The following is a 16775-nucleotide window of genomic DNA, read 5'->3' on the forward strand; positions in this document are numbered from 1 at the left end:
AAATCAATGTTATATTCATGCCCCAATCAAGAGCTCTCAAAAGTGACAATTCTTCAGAATTTTTATGCTCGACTTTCTGAGAACAATCGCACCATGCTCGATACTTCTTGTGCTGGCTCTTTTATGATGAAGACTATTGAATTCATATAGAATTTATTGGATAGAATTAAATGCAACTCTGAAGATTGGGACCTCGACGAAGGTAAGGAGTCAGGTACGACACCTAAGTTTGATTGTGTTAAATCTTCTATGGATACCGATATTTTCCGTAAGTTTAGCACTAAATATGGACTTGACTCTGAGATAGTAGCTTCTTTTTGTGAATCTTTTGCTACTTATGTTGGTCTCCCCAAGGAGAAGTGGTTTAAATATCATCCTCCCATAGAAGTAAAAGTAGCTGCACCTATTAAAGTTGAAGAAAAGACTGTCACTTACAATGATCCTATTGTTCCTACTTCTTATGTTGAGAAACCACCTTTCCCTGTTAGAATGAAGGATCATACTAAAGCTTCAACTATTGTTCGTAAAAGCAAGACTAGGACTTATACACCTCCTGAGCAAGTCAAAGTAGAACCCAATATTGCTATTGTTAAAGATCTCTTGTCTGATAATATTGATGGGCATGTTATTCAATTCTCTGGTGAAACTGCTAGAATTGCTAAACCCTGTGATAGAGATAAACATAGACCTATGGTAGGCGTGCCTGTTATTTCTGTTAAAATAGGAGATCATTGTTATCATGGCTTATGTGATATGGGTGCTAGTTCTAGTGTTATACCCATTGGCTTATACAAAGAAATTATGCATGATATTGCACCGGCCGAGTTAGAAGAAATTGATGTTACAATTAAACTTGCCAATAGAGATACTATATCTCTAATGGGAATTGTTAGAGATGTTGAAGTCTTGTGTGGGAAAACCAAATATCCCGCTGATTTTCTTGTTCTTGGTTCTCCACAAGATAGCTTTTGTCCCATTATATTTGGTAGACCCTTGCGTACTGTTAATGCTACGATAGATTGCGAAAAGAATGTTGTTACTATTGGCTTGGATTATATGGTCCATGAGTTTAATTTCTCTAAATTTAGTAAACAACATCGTGAGGAAGAGTTTCCTAGTATGGATGAAATTATTGGTCTTGCTTCTATTGCTGTACCTCCTAGTGACCCTTTAGAACACTATTTGCTAGACCATGAAAATGATATGTTCATGAATGAAAGAAGGGAAATAGATGAAGTATTCTTTAAACAGGAACCTATTCTGCAACACAATTTGCCTGTTGAAATCCTAGGAGATCCTCCTCCACCCAAGGGTGATCCCGTGTTTGAGCTTAAACCGTTGCCCGATAATCTTAAATATGCTTATCTTGATGAAAAGAAAATATATCCTGTTATTATTAGCGCTAACTTTCAGAGCATGAAGAAGAAAGATTACTGAAAACTCTGAGGAAGCACCGTGCTGCTATTGGATATACTCTGGATGATCTTAAGGGCATCAGTCCCACTCTATGTCAACATAAAATAAATTTGGAAGCTAATGCCAAACCAGTTTGTGATCCTCAACGACGTTTGAATCCTAAAATGAAAGAAGTGGTAAGAAAAGAAATACTCAAGCTTCTGGAGGCAGGTATAATTTATCCCGTTGTTGATAGTCAGTGGGTAAGTCCTGTCCATTGTGTCCCTAAGAAGGGAGGTATTACTGTTGTCCCTAATGATAAAGATGAATTGATTCCACGAAGAATTACCACAGGTTATAGGATGGTAATTGATTTCCGCAAATTAAATAAGGCTACTAAGAAAGATCATTACCCCTTACCTTTTATTGATCAAATGCTAGAAAGATTATGCAAACATACACATTATTGCTTTCTAGATGGTTATTCTGGTTTTTCTCAAATACCTGTGTCGGCTAAAGATCAATCAAAGACTACTTTTACATGCCCTTTTGGTACTTTTGCTTATAGACGTATGCCTTTTGGTTTATGTAATGCACCTGCTACCTTTCAAAGATGCATGATGGCTATATTTTCTGACTTTTGCGAGAAAATTTGTGAGGTTTTCTTGGATGACTTTTTCGTCTATGGTTCCTCTTTTGATGATTGCTTGAGCAATCTTGCTCGAGTTTTGCAGAGATGTGAAGAAACTAATCTTGTCTTGAATTGGGAAAAGTGCCACTTTATGGTTAATGAGGGTATTGTCTTGGGGCACAAAGTTTCTGAAAGAGGTATTGAAGTTGATAAAGCCAAGGTTGATGCTATTGAAAAGATGCCATGTCCCAAGGACATCAAAGGTATAAGAAGTTTCCTTGGTCACGCTGGATTTCATAGGAGGTTCATTAAGGACTTCTCAAAAATCTCTCGGCCTCTGACTAATTTATTACAAAAAGATGTACCATTTGTCTTTGATGATGATTGTGTAGAAGCATTTGAAATACTTAAGAAAGCATTAGTCTCTGCACCTGTTGTTCAGCCACCTGATTGGAATTTACCCTTTGAAATTATGTGTGATGCTAGTGATTATGCTGTAGGTGCTGTTCTAGGGCAAAGATTTGATAAGACTCTAGACAATGCTCAAAGAAATTATGCTACTACCGAAAAGGAACTTTTAGCAATTGTATTTGCTTGTGATAAATTCAGACCCTATATTGTTGATTCTAAAATAACTATTCACACAGATCATGCTGCTATTAAATATCTTATGGAAAAGAAAGATGCAAAACCTAGACTCATTAAATGGGTTCTCTTGCTTCAAGAATTTGATTTGCATATTGTTGATAGAAAAGGAGCCGAGAACCCCGTTGCAGACAACTTGTCTAGGTTAGAGAATGTTCTTGATGACCCACTACCTATTGATGATAGCTTTCCTGATGAACAATTAAATGTCATAAGCACTTCTCGTAGCACTCCGTGGTATGCTGATTATGCTAATCATATTATTGCTAAATTTATACCACCTAGCTTCACATACCAACAAAAGAAAAAGTTTTTCTATGACTTGCGACATTACTTTTTGGATGACCCACATCTTTATAAAGAAGGAGTAGATGGTGTTATTAGACATTGTGTACCTGAGCATGAACATGAACAGATCCTACGCTAGTGTCACTCCGAAGCTTATGGAGGACACCACGCTGGAGATAGAACTGCACATAAGGTATTGCAATCCGGTTTTTATTGGCCTACTCTCTTCAAGGATGCCCGTAAGTTTGTTTTGTCGTGCGATGAATGTCAAAGAATTGGTAATATTAGTAGACGTCAAGAAATGCCTATGAATTATTCACTTGTTATTGAACCATTTGATGTTTGGGGCTTTGATTATATGGGACCTTTTCCTGCCTCTAATGGATACACTCATATTTTACTTGCTGTTGATTACGTTACTAAGTAGGTAGAAGCTATTCCAACTAGTAGTGCTGATCTTAACACTTTTATTAAAATGCTTAAGGAAGTTATTTTTCCGAGGTTTGGAGTCCCTAGATATTTAATGACTGATGGTGGTTCACACTTTATTCATGGTGCTTTCGTAAGATGCTTGCTAAATACGACGTTAATCATAGAATTGCATCTCCATATCACCCGCAGTCTAGTGGTCAGGTAGAATTGAGCAATAGAGAGCTCAAATTAATTTTGCAAAAGACTGTCAATAGGTCTAGGAAGAATTGGTCAAAGAAACTTAATGATGCATTATGGGCCTATAGAACTGCATATAAGAATCCTATGGGTATGTCTCCGTATAAAATGCTTTATGGAAAAGCTTTTCACTTACCTCTCGAACTATAACATAAGGCGTACTGGGCTATTAAAGAGCTCAACTATGATTTCAAACTTGCCGGTGAGAAGAGGTTATTTGATATTAGCTCACTTGATGAATGGAGAACCCAAGCTTATGAAAATGCCAAGTTGTTTAAAGAAAAGGTTAAAAGATGGCATGACAAAAGAATACAAAAGCGTGAGTTTAATGTAGGTGATTATGTATTGCTATACAACTCTCGTTTAAGATTTTTTGCAGGAAAACTTCTCTCCAAATGGGAAGGTCCTTACGTTATCGAGGAGGTCTATCGTTCCGGTGCCATAAAAATCAACAACTTCGCACAAATCCGAAGGTGGTGAACGGTCAAAGGATCAAACACTATATCTCAGGTAGTCCTATAAATGTTGAAACTAATATTATTGAAACCGTAACCTCGGAGGAGTACATAAAGGACACTTTCCAGAATGTCCTAGACTCCGAAAAGGAATAGGTATGTGGTACGGTAAGTAAACCGACTCCAAAACAATTTTTAAGGCAATATTTCTCCGTTTTGGAATATTTAGAAAAATAGAAAAATAAGTAGCAGTCCGGGGAGGACACGAGGCCTCCACGAGGGTGGAGGGCGCGCCCTACCCCCCTGGGCGCGCCCCCTACCTCGTGAACACCTTGTGTGCCCTCCGGACTCCGTTTCCTTGCACGATACATATTTTGGTCGGTAAAAATTCATTATATATACTCCCGAAGGTTTCGACTCCTGTATCATGCAAATATCCTCTGTTTTTTATTTTGAGCTGTTGCTGCTGCAGATAATAGCAAGATGGCTTCTCAAGAGTCAATCAGAGAGAGCCGGATATCTGACCTGACACTGGAACCAAGGGCAAACAGCGACGCTGACCACTTTGGGCCAGCAACGGAGGAAGAGATGGAGGCTGACCTGATGAGAGTAGATGCCATGGAAGATCAAGAAGTCACCTCTCGCTTCCGAGCTGGGTCTACGATGGGGGAACTACAGAGCTTAGCTATTCCAAACTCGGTTATCCCTTCCAATGTTAAATTTCTTTCCTATGAAAATATGAGGAGAAGTATCTCTGGTTCTCCTGCAGCTATGCAACATCCTTGGGTGCAAGGAGCTTTAGACGTTATAGGAAAGCTTCGCAAGGAAATAATGGACCTCAAGCATCAGGTCAATAAGCTCGAGGAGGAGAACCGTATCTTAAGGGGAATCATCGCCAAGAATATTAGACCAACAACAAAGAAGGAGACATAATCACATGGGTATGGGCACTCCCCTTGGCAGCTGCCAAGATTGGGGGAGGTGCCCTGGTATCGTATCACCATCACAACTCCTATCTTTACTGTTTTTTCTTAGTTTGATCCTATTAGTAGTATCTTGATTTAGTAGAATAAAGTCATGGTATGATCTAGTTTTGAGTTTTGCTTTATGATCCTTCTTTTGTAATCGAGTCCGTGAGCTATATAATAAAGATTAGTGTTGAGTCAAGGGCTTGAGTATTTTGCCATGATCTTGGGTGATTAGAAGAAAAAGAATAAAAAGAATCAAAGAGTTCGTATTGATCTTAGTGAAAGTAATGACTCCACATAGAAAGAGTATGATGATTAAAAGTTGTTGGGAGTTGGCAAATATAGCTTTGGTCCTTGTTGCAATTAATAGGAAGTAATAAGGAAAGAGAGGTTTGACATATAGATATATTATCATTGACATCTTTTATGATTGGGAGCACTCATTAAAATATGACATGCTAAAGAGTTTAGGTTGGAAAGGAAGACAACATAATGAGATATGTTTTCTTACATCTGAGATAAAGTATGTTGTCATGGTTCCTCTACCGTGTTGAGCTTGCCTTTTCCCCTCATGCTAGCCAAATTCTCAGCACTAAGTAAAAATACTACTTGTGCTTCCAGATACCCTTAAACCAGTTTTGCCATGAGAGTCCACCATACCTACCTATGGATTGAGTAAGATCCTTCAAGTAAGTTGTCATCGGTGCAAGCACTAAAAATTGCTCTCTAAATATGCATGACTTATTAGTTCGGAGAAAATAAACTTTGCACGAACTTGTTGTGGACGCAATAAAAGCGACAGACTGCATAATAAAGGTTCACATACAAGGGGCAATGTAAAGTGACGTTCTTTTGCATTAAGATTTTGTGCATCAACCCTAAATGCGCATGACAATCTCTGCTTCCCTCTGCGAAGGGCCTATCTTTTATTATTATCCTCTACCTTATGCAAGAGTCACGGTGATCTTCACCTTTCCTTTTTATTATCCTTTGGCAAGCTCAACATGTTGGAAAGAACATGATATATATATCTAATTGGATGTGGGGGAGCATGAATTATTATTGTTGACATTACCCTTGAGGTAAAAGGTTGTGGGGCAAAACTATAAGCCCCTATCTTTCTCTGTATCCGACTAAAACTCCGTAACCACAAGTATCGCGTGAGTGTTAGCAATTATGAAGGACTAAGTGATAGTTGAGTATGTGGACTTGCTTTTAAGCTCTGACATAGACTCTTTTCGATGTTATGATAAATTGCAATTGCTTCAATGACTGAGGGTATAATTTGTTGGTGCTCAATAAGGTTTCTGATCCATACTTTGGCTTTGTGAGAAGATCATCACTTGAACATGAGTAATCATATGACAAAATTTATATATGTTGTTGTTATGAAACAATCATGATGCCTTCATGTCCGTATTTTATTTTTATCGACGCCTCTACCTCTAAACATGAGGACATATTTATTGTTATCGGCTTTTCGCTTGAGTACAAGCGAGGTCTAAGCTTGGGGGAGTTGATACGTCCATTTTGCATCATGCTTTTATGTCAATATTTATTGCATTATGGGCTGTTATTTCACGTTATGTCACAATACTTATGGCTATTCTCTCTTATTTTACAAGGTTTACATGAAGAGGGAGAATGCCGGCAGCTGGAATTCTGGGCTGGAAAAGGAGCAAATATTGAAGGACTATTCTACGCAACTCCAAAAGTCCTGAAACTCCACGGAATACCTTAAAATAAATAAAGAAAAATCGTCACCAAAGATGAAGGCTAGGGGCCCCACACCCTGCTCACGAGGGTGGAGGGCGCGCCCCCTGGGCGCGCCCCCCTACCTCGTGGGCCTACCGGTGGCTCTCCGACGTCCATCTTCTCCCATATGAAGTCTTTCGATGAGAAAAAAATAGAGAAGAACCTTTCGGGACGAGACTCCGCCGCCACGAGGCGGAACCTTGGCGGAACCAATCTAGGGATCCGGCAGAGCTGTTCTGCCGGTGACACTTCCCTCCGGGAGGGGGAAATCATCACCATCGTCATCACCAACGCTCTTCTCCTCGGGAGAGGGCAATCTTCATCAACATCTTCACCAACACCATCTCATCTCCAAACCCTAGTTCATCTCTTGTATCCAATTCTTGTCTCCAAGTCCGGGATTGGTGCTAGTAGGTTGCTAGTAGTGTTGATTACTCCTTGTAGTTGATGCTAGTTGATTTATTTGGTGGAAGATCATATGTTCAGATCCTTTATGCACATTAATACCCCTCTGATTATGAACATGAATATGCTTTGTGAGTAGTTATGTTTGTTCCTGAGGACAAGGGAGAAGTCTTGCTATTGGTAGTCATGTGAATTTGGTATTCGTTCTATATTTTGATAAGATGTATGTTGTCTAACCTCTAGTGGTGTTATGTGAACGTCGACTACATAACACTTCACCATTATTTGGGCCGAGAGGAAGGCATTGGGAAGTAATAAGTAGATGATGGGTTGCTAGAGTGACAGAAGCTTAAACCCTAGTTTATGTGTTGCTTCGTAAGGGGCTGATTTGGATCCATATGTTTCATGCTATGGTTAGGTTTACCTTAATACTTTTGTCGTAGTTGCGGATGCTTGCAATAGAGGTTAATCATAAGTGGGATGCTTGTTCAAGTAAGAACAGCACCCAAGCACCGGTCCACCCACATATCAAATTATCAAAGTACCGAACGCGAATCATATGAGCGTGATGAAAACTAGCTTGACGATATTCCCATGTGTCCTCGGCAGCGCTTTTCCTATTATAAGAGTTTGTCCAGGCTTGTCCTTTGCTACAAAAAGGATTGGGCCACCTTGCTGCACTTTATTTACTTTTGTTACTTGTTGCTCGTTACCATTTATCTTATCACGAAACTATCTATTACCACTTATTTCAGTATTTGCAGAGAATACCTTGCTGAAAACCGCTTATCATTTCCTTTTGCTCCTCGTTGAGTTCGACACACTTACTTATCAAAAGGACTACGATAGATCCCCTATACTTGTGGGTCATCAGCCCGCAGATGAGATAGTCAAATTCCAAGTCCACCCTACGGACACCACGAAGACAGCCTCCATCGGGACACAGTTAGGCCCCACTATGGACGCCGCACTGCGGGACTTCTTACGCGAGAATTGGGACATTTTTTCCTGGCACCCGTCGGACATGCCGGGCATCCCGTGCGAATTGGCCGAACATAGCCTTAACGTACTAAAGGGATACAAACCCGTCAAACAGACCCTAAGGCAATTTGCAGAGCCCAAACCACAAGCCATGGGGGAGGAGCTAGCCAAGCTACTTGAGGCCGGATTCATCAGAGATGTCAAACATCCGGATTGGCTGGTGAACTTGGTAATGGTGCCAAAGAAGGATAAATCCTGGCGCCTGTGCGTCGACTTCAAAGACCTTAACAAGGCTTGACCCAAGGATCCCTTTCCCCTCCCTCGCATCGATCAAATCATCGATGCCACAGCAGGACACGGCTCGATGTGTTTCCTCGACGCATACTCTGGATACCATCAAATAAAGATGGCAGAGTCCGACCAAGCTGCTACAGCTTTCATAACGCCATATGGCCCCTTCTGCTTCAACACTATGCCTTTTGGGCTCAAGAATGCCGGAGCAACCTACCAACGCATGATTCAAACATTCCTGGAAAAGAAAATCGGCAAAACAGTGGAGGCATACGTGGACGACATAGTCATAAAAAGAAGACTCATTGAAACCCTAATAGATGACTTGAGGCTTACGTTCGACAACCTACGAACATACGACATCAAGCTGAATCCGGAGAAATGCATTTTTGGCGTCCCTTCTGGAAAACTGCTGGGCTTCATCGTTTCCAATAGAGGAAGTGAAGCTAATCCGGCAAAAATCAGAGCTTTGTCAAACACATCCAGAAACTAGCTGGATGCATGGCTGCTGTGAGCCGCTTTATCTCCAGGTTAGGAGAAAAGGCATTGCCACTTTACCGCCTTCTTCGGTGCACCGAACACTTCGTGTGGACGGATGCAGCCGCAGCCGGACTCGATGAAATAAATACCTTATTGGTCAATAATCCAGTCCTAACAGCGCCAAATATCAGCGAACCCATGCTGCTGTACATAGCTGCAACACATCAAGTTGTAAGCGCAGTACTCGTCGTCGAACGAGAGGTTGACGGATACAAATTCCCGCTACATAAGACGGTTTATTACATATCCATGGTCCTCACCCCATGCAAATCCCGATACCCACACTATCAAAAAATAGCATACGCGGTCTTCATGGCAACCCGAAACCTACGACACTATTTTCAAGAGTGTTCTATTACGGTGGCCTCCGAAGTACCACTAAACGATATAATAAATAACCGCGATGCCACGGGCCAGATCACTAAATGGGCCATTGAGCTCCTTCCGTTCGACATAATATACAAGCCTCGGCGGGCTATCAAGTCGCAAGTACTAGCTGACTTTGTCGCCGAATGGACGGAAGCCAAACTCCCTAAAGAGTACGACACATAATCTAACTGGATCATGCACTTCGATGGCTCCAAAATGCTGGCCGGATTGGGAGCAGGCGTAGTCCTAACGTCTCCCACCGGAGAGACGGTCCAATACGTCCTCCAGATATTATACACAGACTCCAACAATGCAGCCGAATATGAGGCTCTGTTGCATGGTCTTCGGATGGCAGTCTCTATGGGCATTCAACGCTTAGAGGTGCACAGGGATTCAAACCTTGCAATATCCCAAATAAATGAAGGCTTTGATGCCAAGGATCCGAAAATGGCGGCCTACCATAATGCCATCCTTAAAATATCAGCTCGATTCGAGGGGCTCGAATTCCACCATGTGGCTCGAGAAAACAATCAAGCGGCAGATGTACTTGCTCGCATCGGCGCTAAACGCGACCCTGTCCCACCTAACATATTCCTGGAAAGGCTGTTCAAACCATCCGTGGAATGGGAAGGGGAGTCCGGCAGTACCAGCACGGATCCGAACACATCCCCAAATTCCGAACTAACAGACATAGTCGGAGGCTCGACCACCGAAATAACAACGTCAGCCCACGAAATAATGGCCATCATTGCCCCGTGGACTGAACCCTTTTTGGCCTACCTAAATAGGCAGGAGCTCCCCGAAGACCAAAATGAAGCACGCCGCATTGTCCGGCGTTCCAAAGCTTACAAAGTCCATGAAGGGGAACTCTATAAGAAAAGCGCGACGGGAGTGCTTCAAAGGTGCATCTCCGAAGAAGAAGGGCGGCAGCTCTTGGCTGAAATCCATGCCGGACTGGGCGGGCACCACGCCGCGGCTCGGGCACTAGTCAGCAAGGCCTTCCGTATAGGTTTCTATTGGCCGACGGCCCGAGCAGACGCACAGGACCTTGTCCAACATTGCGTCGGTTGCCATCTCTTTGCCAATCAGAGTCATATGCCACCTACCGCTCTCCAAACAATCCCCATAACTTGGACCTTCGCGGTCTGGGGGCTGGATATGGTTGGACCCCTTAAAGGGGGAAGCCACAAGAAAAAATACCTATTGGTCATGGTAGATAAGTTCACCAAATGGATAGAAGCCAAACCAGTGAAAACTGCCGAATCTGGACCAGTCATCGACTTTGTATCCGGGGTCGTATACCGATACGGTGTCGCCCACAACATCATCATCAATAATGGCTCATACTTCACGGCCGACGAGGTGAAATCTTGGTGCAGCAAAATGGGCATTAAGCTCGACTATGCTTCCGTATACCATCCTCAAACAAATGGCCAGGTCGAACGGGCAAATGGTCTCATCATGAGTGGCATTAAACCCAGACTAGTGCGATCCTTGATAGAGTCGGAAACTCAATGGGTCAAGGAGCTCGACTCCGTACTCTGGGGGCTGCGGACCACGCCGAATCGCACCACCGGATATACACCATTTTTTATGGTGTACGGTGCGGAAGCAGTATTACCTTGCGACATAATACATGATTCGCCACGCGTACGCATGTACGAAGAAAAGGAAGCCGAGTTAGATCGGCAGGATAACTTGGACGCTCTGGAGGAGGAACGTGATGTCACTAAGGCCCGTTCCACATTCTATCAGCAACAGGCTCGACGATACCAAAGCAGAGAAGTACGGGCCAAAACTTATAATATTGGCGAACTCGTTCTACGCCTACCGGAGAAGAAGAAGAACAAGCTCAAACCCAAGTGGGAAGGCCCCTTCATCATAGACCAAGTTCTCACCGGAGGAGCGTACCGCTTACGTAATGCATCCGATAACAGACTCGAGCCGAACCCATGGAACGCGGCCAGACTCCGGAGATTCTACGCCTAACGCCGAACTCAGTGTTTGTCTCTTCACCTCCTCCTTTTTATTTATGCTCCCTCCCTCTTTCTCTCTCGATCCTTTTCTCTTCACACAAAGTATTTCATACAGTACGGATTCTCGGACTATTCCGGCCGCACTATGTGTGTAAACAATGCCTGGGGGCTTCCTATATGGAAGCTGAATATAAATTACTCTGAAGGCTTTTTGCCCATCACACATAAGTTTCTTTTTATGTGTGCCTTTTCTTCACCATTATATGCATCGATATGGCTTAAGACGTGGCCAAGTTGGGTTGCCTGGCTCCTGTGTTTATGCCCTACGTTCCCGTTAATTCAGCTAGGGCATAAGGGGAGCACCTCTGTGATTGTTACTGCCGGTTGAGCCGGATGTGTACCTCAGACTGGGTGAAGCCAAAAGCTAGTTTCCTTAAGAGAATATTTGGTCGGTGAACAAAAGATGTTTTTGTTTTTCATAACATAAATCCCCAAAAGTTTTGTATCCCGTGCCTCTGTGCGCAGTCCGGGCATGTGCTTTGCCGCATGCACCCCCAGGGAAAGGACCCCCCAACGAAACTATTCTCCCTGGAAGATGTTTCTTACTATCCATGTAATATAACATAACTGGTTAGGTACTTGTCTGTTCAAGCACTTATGACCTCTACGCCTGGTCTCCACGCATACCCCGGTTTTGTATAACTGAGCGGGTATTCGGACACACCCCGGACTATAGGATCCGGGGGCTGAAGCGAAAAGGTCTGCCATGACAAATGATTTTAATCTGGCTAGGGGCTACTTATGCCCTTAAATTACACAATCACTTGGAATGACTATATTCCTCCTCTATGCCATCCAACAGGCTATCTAGTTTACAATCTTGTTGAGAATACTTAGCTTCCAATGCTACCTGGTCATATACCAGACTTACGGGAATTTCTTGCCCATCAGGCCCCGCCGGTCCTACTTCGGCCATATGGTTTGGGTCCAGCTTGGTGTAGCGCGTCTTCACCATTGCCCAGGCTTCTCTTGCACCTTGCCGGCATGCTGATATCTTCCACAGCCGAAAGCGCCACCGCGCTCCTTGAAGCAGGTCCACAAGCTCCCCTATGCCATTTGGCAGGGGGCTTGATGGCCACAAGGCCTGAGCAATAACGTGCATCATCCGCGGAGTTCGCTCGTGCAACTGTGAAAGTTTTTGCAGTACATCACTTGTAGACGAGGGCATCTCCTCCTCGGGGCGACCCGTTAACATTCCTACAAGAAAAATTCTTTCAATCCACTTCCTTGCCGAACTATCATACAGTTCGTCTAGGCACTCACCATAAATGCCGCGTCAAAGCCTTTTATTCTCGTTTACAGAGTCTGCCAGCTGGGCGCGGGCGTCTTTTAACTCTATGTCCAGCCGGACATTGGCATCTTGAAGATTGTTCTTCTCCTGCCGCACTTGCGTGAGAATGCGCTCGCCAGCCTTTAGTTGCCTCTAGAGATGCGACTCGTCATCCCTCTCGCCCTCCGTATTCGTTCCGGGGTTATCTACAGAATTTTCTGTTTGTCACAACAACCAGTTGCTAACTGGTACATTTTCGTACAATCAAGATAAATGTTACCGTATGAGGCCTTTTGGGATTCCTCTAGCTTGGCAACTGTGGCCCTTAGTTGGGTCTTGCACTCTTCCAGCTCCCGAGACAATTGCTCATTCTTATCTACAAGAACCTGCGCATAAATTGATACTTAAACTGTTGTTTCAACCGTTTCAAGTCTCAGGGGCTACTGCTATACATACTTATCACAATTTCTTACCCGTATATCTTTGGTATACTGGTTCGTTGCTTGGGCAAGCCCGCCTTGAGCAGCCCGGATGTATGCATCTACCGAATTGAAGGCATTAAAGGCCTCTTCGGAAAAGATGTTCTTCCGAAGCACGGCCCTCCGGCACCGGTGATTCATAGTGCTCTCCACTTTGGAGTTTGTGGCCGAAAGCATATCCGCATCCTTTGTCGGAGGACTATGCGGCATTGGCCCTACATCCGCCTCCTCTCTCGAAGTTGGTTCTCAAGCCCGACTAGTGGAGGCGTGGTTGGCAGGATCCCCGGATATTGTCCGGATACCCCTCTTCCTGCCAGGATATAAAGGGCGCTGTTACACTTCAAGTAGTAGTAATTACATGACAGGTTGTTTCCTTACCTCTGTAGAGGTGTGTCGGCCCTAACCGCCTTCCTCTTGAGCCTACCCAATCCGGACGCCTATGGCTGACGGGTCCCTAGGGGCTTGGCCCTGCACTCCGAGCGTCATTTCTGCAAAAACACGATGCATCAGGGATAAAGCGTGACATCAGGAAAGAGTCCTCTCCGGAGGATCGAGTTTTTGGCTTGGCTTACACGCGACGAGGGTAGCAGTCCAGGATAATTAGCAGTAATAGCCACTGAGGCACCGTCACGGCTCGCCCGATAAAATATCCCGTCGACAAGCTCCACGGCCGCATCCGGGTCTTCTTCGAGTCCTGGATCCAGGGCCCTTTCAGGGCCCTCTGGATGCGGGGAAGGGCTGGAGATTCCTTCTACGGCCCTCCTCAGTTCCTGCTTGGAAATATCAAGGCAGGTACCTTAGCAAAGAACGCCACGATAAGTGAAGCAAGAACATAAATGACGACTTACCCAGTTTGGGGGATTGTACATGGAGAATCCGTCTCGCGGTTTGATATGAAGGAAGTCTTCCTCCTCTCCTTTGTATAGATCGGACAATATCCTTGGAAGCGCAATGGCGGAGTCCGGACCCTTACGACCGCAGCGGGTGGCATCGTCTGTCTCATTGTAATTCCACATGGGATTGCCTTGATATTGAAGCGGTTGCACTCCCCGCATTATGCACATTGCCATGACCTCAACTATTGTTAGTCCGTATTTGTCCAGTAACTTTATCATGCTCATTACGAAATGTATTTCCCTGGAATCCTCTTCTTGGGGGCCTTGGGTGCGCCAGCTTAGACGTGCCCTCGGCGGGGTGTTACTGAACTTGGGGAGTCCTGTTCGAACTAGATCCAGAAGGGGAGGATTGTCAATATAGAACCACTCTGAAGCCCAGTTATCTGGTGCCTTCTTGGGAGTGCCAGATAGGTATCCGGTCTCAGTGATGCGCCATACTTCGGCCCCGCCCACTTGACATAGGGATTCTCCCTGGTTGCGGGGGACAAGGCAGAACAGCTTCTTCCACAATCCGAAATGAGCCTTGCAACCTAGAAATAGCTCGCAAAGGGCGACATACCCTGCTATATGTAGTACGGAGGCTGGGGTAAAGTTGTGCAACTGGAGGCCGTAGAACTCCAGGAGCCCTCGAAGGAATGGATGAATAGGGAACCCGACGCCCCTTAACAGATGCGGAATGAGGCATATTCGCTCCTCTGGAGATGGATTGGGAAATCTCTCCGCTTGTTCTCCACCGTTATAGGTGGCCACTCCGGCTCGGACAGGGACCATGAACGCCGGCGGGAGGAGCCCTTGGGTTTGTAACTTTATCAAACGACTATGAGAAACTAAACACTCTCCCCAATCCCCCGGCTTGGGGCAAGGGGAGCGAGCAGAAGAGCTGCGATGACCAGCCATGTTGGAATGGCTTTTTCTGGGCGCTCTGTTGGATGCTTGCTCGAGGAGGGAGAGTGAGATTTGGATCTGAGAATCCCCGTCTCTTCAAATAGACGGTTAGCCCAAAGGACCGAGGGTGGCAAATGCAAAAATGCCTCGACTCCTCACATTCGCTTGACACATGGAAATGGTCATTATTGAAGCACTGAAGCCGAGGAGTACAACATTGATGAGATGCCGGACACTGTTTGTCGTGATGGGTATATTGGTGTATTTGGAGAAGGAACCCGCCTTGCAATGCCGAAGACAAGACTGTGCGCCTGACTGATAACCCACAAGTATACGGGATAGTTGCAGCCTCTTTCGATAAGTAAGAGTGTCGAACCCAACAAGGAGATAAAGGTAGAACAAATACTCTCTCAAGTCCTATCTGCCACTGATACGACTCTACGCACGCTTGACGTTCGCTTTACCTAGAACAAGTATGAAACTAGAAGTACTTTGTAGGTGTGAAAGGATAGGTTTGCAAGATAATAAAGAACACGTAAATAAAAACTAGGGGCTGCTTAGATAAAGATGCAATAAAGTAAATATAGCATGTGCGGAAAAGTGGTGGTAGGAGTTGTGAAATTGCCCCTAAGCAATTGACTACGTTACTAGACCGCTAAACACTATTGCAATTCTATTTGAGGGAGAGGCATACGCTAACATATCGTCCCTTACTTGGAATTCTATGCACTTATGATTGGAGCTCTAGCAAGCATCCGCAAATATTAAAGATTCATTAAGGTAAACCCAACCATAGCATTAAAGTATCAAGTCCCCTTTTATCCCATACGCAAACAACCTACTTACTCGGGTCTGTGCTTCTGTCACTCGTGCCACCCACCATAAGCAAATCATAAACATATTGCAATCCCTACAGCGGGAATCCCTCACGCTTGCGTGACACGAAGGGCACAATAGGACAACACCAATAATAAAACATGCAACTCAAACCAATCATAGCAATTCATCAATCACCGATAGGACAACGAAAATCTACTCAGACATCATAGGATGGCAACACATCATTGGATAATAATATGAAGCATAAAGCACCATGTTAAAGTAGAGGGTACAAAGGGTTGCGGGAGAGTGGACCGCTGTAGATAGAAGGGGGAAGTTGATGGAGATGTTGGTGAAGATGGCGGAGGTGTTGGTGAAGATCGCGGTGATGATGATGGCCCCCAGCGGTGTTCCGGCGCCACCGGAAGCAAGGGGAAGAGAGCCCCCCTTCTTCTTCTTCTTCCTTGACCTTCTCCCTAGATGGGAGAAGGGTTTCCCCTCCGGTCCTTGGCTCCCATGGCATGGGAGGGGCGAGAGCCCATCCGAGATTGGATCTATCTCTCTGTTTCTGCGTTTTCTGTTTCTTCCCCTTCACCGTTTCCTTTATATCTGGATATCCGTAACTCCGATTGGGGTGAATCTTTCGCCCAGATCTTTCTCATAAAATTACCTTTATTGCACCAAAAGAAGAGCATCAACCGCCTTACGGGTGGCCCACGAAAGACCAGGGCGCGCCTGCCTCCTTGGGGCGCGGCCCCCTATCTCGTGGCCACCCCGGACACTGTTTCGCGTTGATTTTACATCCCCAAAATCATAAATATTCCAAAAAAATCTCCGCCCGTTTTTATCCCGTTTGGACTCCATTTGATATTGGGTTTCTGCGAAACAAAAAACATGCAACAGACAGGAACTGGCACTGGACACTGGATCAATATGTTAGTCCCAAAAAATAGTATAAAAAGTTGCCAAAAGAATATAAAAGTTGAATAATATTGGCA

This window comes from Triticum dicoccoides, chromosome 3B (assembly GCF_002162155.2).
Source record: "Triticum dicoccoides isolate Atlit2015 ecotype Zavitan chromosome 3B, WEW_v2.0, whole genome shotgun sequence".
Lineage (NCBI taxonomy): Eukaryota > Viridiplantae > Streptophyta > Magnoliopsida > Poales > Poaceae > Triticum > Triticum dicoccoides.